Source organism: Hippopotamus amphibius, chromosome 3 (assembly GCF_030028045.1).
Source record: "Hippopotamus amphibius kiboko isolate mHipAmp2 chromosome 3, mHipAmp2.hap2, whole genome shotgun sequence".
NCBI classification, from domain to species: Eukaryota; Metazoa; Chordata; class Mammalia; order Artiodactyla; family Hippopotamidae; genus Hippopotamus; species Hippopotamus amphibius.
In genome coordinates this window covers 193,282,846-193,285,823 of record NC_080188.1, presented here as the reverse complement: position 1 = coordinate 193,285,823, position 2,978 = coordinate 193,282,846, and positions in this window count along the sequence as shown.

Sequence of the window (2,978 nt, the reverse complement as noted above, 5' to 3'; positions counted from 1 at the left end):
TTTCTTTTGGCAACATTTCACAAACAGATATGTATAAAAACTCCAGAATGAAGAGGTCTTTGTTTTGTATGCCTTGAGGGGCGCATACAAAATATGGTTTCAATGGCTTGTACTGACTTTGATATGATCCACAGTTTTTCTGTAAGTGCTCTATGTAAATGTGCTTATCATACCTAAGTTGTTTCCTCCTGCACTATAGGAAACATTGGGGAAAGAGAGAGAAATTTCTCTATTATATATTTACAGTGTGATGGCATGGTCTTTAAGTAAATCCCAAGGACGCAGTTATCGTAAGATTTATTTTAGTTTTTTTCTGTTTCTTTATTTGCTCCAAGGTTCCAGTCCCTCCCAGTTTGTCCTTCTTTTCTTAGTTGATTGGAAGGGAAGTATGGGCACGTTTAGAGACAGAACTCCTTGGAAGGCTGTGTAAGGGAGTAACGCTGAAGTGTAGAGAACAGAGCAAGCAATGGTCGCATCAAATGTTGTTTTCCAGTGTGTTTACGAATGTAATAGGGGCTGAATTTATTCAATCATATGTTGGTCTCTAAGTCTCTGAGAAGCTTTTTACCTTTCAAGAAGGGTGATTGCTTCTTTGACGCCGGCATCTGCTGCCTCAGGCTCCTATGATATACCTCACAGTGTTTTGGGACAGGGGTTGGAGGGTGTCTCAAAATCTGGTCCACTGGACATTTGTACCTGAATTGCCTAGAGAGTTTGTTATAAATGCAAATTTGGAGGCTTAGAGCAATTAAATGACAATCGCTGGATTTCAACTCCAGAATGTATCTTTTTAACAAGCTGTTTGGTGACTGTTGTGTGGTTTGAAAACTAGTGGTTTACCAGAAGCTTGGCATGAGTTTAATCAGTACCTTTTTATTTGCCTGCTCTTTGCTCATGACCAAGCTTTTATCACTTAGTTTCAAGTTAATGTCATTATGTAACTATAAAATTCTCCTAATATAATGAAAGTATGTGATATAGTTTGTAAATGATTTTAAAAGTAAAAAAAAAAGAAAGAAAAAAAATAAGACTGCAAAATGTTAAGTTATGACATCTTCATGTTAAATTTCAAATAAGTTTTAAATACCCAACAGCAACAATGCCCCCAGTGGGCCTGGTATGTGGGCCCCAACCTCAGCATAGAACTGGATTGACAGGCACTCCATAGATACTAAGTTCTCCTTATGACACCATAGCTATTTTATTCATCAACTCTTCCCAGCCTGCAGATACAAACTTCCTTAAAACCCAGTCCCAAAATGGATTATTTAGAGTCGTTTTTCTGCCTACCACTAGAACCCACCGGTACCATTCACTTCATACCCACCAGCCTACACAATCCCTCCATCCCTTCAACAGTTCTCTCTGGGTGTCTAGGGGCACACTGTGTTCAGGACAAACCATCACCTGCTGGAACCTGTGACAATTCACCCCAGGTCCCCTCTAAAATTAAACGTTTGTGAAAAGCAAAATTTTCTAATAACATCAACCACTTTGCAGAATCATTCCTTTGACTTTTTTGCTCTTTCTGAAACTAGGCTTTCTCCTCCACTCCCACCCATTTTGGCAGTCAAGGATCCCTGTGGCTCACTCAATAAAGTCATTTTATGTTATTTTCTCTAATCTCTACTAGTCCTGAATAAGGGTGGGTGTTTTTCTTGCTCTGAAGTATCACTTCCAGATACTTCTGTGATGCGTAACATTACAGGGAAGAAAGGTCTTGGAATTAGATTCCACACATTCCTTACGGTCAGTGCCTCTAACTCACAGCACCTGGCTTCCCATTGCTCTCTCCAGTACTAGTACCGGTACCATATGTGGTGACCTACAAATCCATATAGGGAATCTTGCCTCACCTCTAGCTTATCAGTCTCCTAGGTTCCTCACTTCCAATGATGATGCCCTCTCCTCCACTTCAGCCACTCTATCCTGGAAGATCGCATGTAAAATCATGACTATCATACATGCTTTAAAACTATCATCACCATCTCTTCCCTCTTCTCCAATCCTTGCCGTCATCAGGAAACAGGCAGAATGGATTGAATGAAATGTCTACTTATTCAGTAAAATGTTAGTAGCAACATTTCCATGAAGTTTAATTAATGACATTTCATAGATTAATGTCCATTTTTAATAATTTTCTATTATAAATGTTTTTAAATGTGTAAGTTTTGCCTTTGCAAGTAAATTATAGATGCATATATATACTTTTTCATAGCATTTAATTATAATGGATTTATTGATAATGTGTTTCATGTAGGATGCTCCAACTCATCTCAAACATTAATAAAATTTTTTTTCATAATTCTATTTCTTCTCATTGATATTTATCATCAAAGAAGTGAAATCAAGAACCAGATGAATACTGTCTAGACTGCCACTTCTGGCTACAATGAACTAGCAAGGATGAGATTTACCTGCCAACCTGAAATAAACAAAAATCAGTGAAATACATGAAACAATGGTATTTTAGATGCTGGGCATTGGGCAACATAGGAAATAAAGCCCTGAGAAAAGGGAAATTTATGATGTTAGACCTACAGTTACCCAGATTATTGTTTTGAAAGAGTTTTCAGGACTTACCTTAGGGAGGGGGAAATCCTAGTGAAGCTCAAGCTGGTTTCTATGAGCTGAGGAGACACAGCTAGGACTCCAGGGAGACCAAGGTGGCCAGAGTTTGCACAACAGAATATCAGAGAGGAAACAGCTGTGCAAAGAGAGAACCGTAGAGATCTTGGGAGGCCATACCTCAAAGATACAGCATGTATGCAACTGATCTCACATGCGTGTGATGAAGAGCTGGGGTAAGAAGAGTCTGAGAGGATTAAAGGGAGCAGTGCCCAGAGCTGTGCCAGGAATAGTGCCTGTTCTCACCGCCCACACTAGCAAAACACGATTCACAGCATGTTGGGGAAGGTATTCAAGAAGATCTTGCATCAATTGTAGGTAATAATTAGCCCTAGACTGAGCACTTCTCT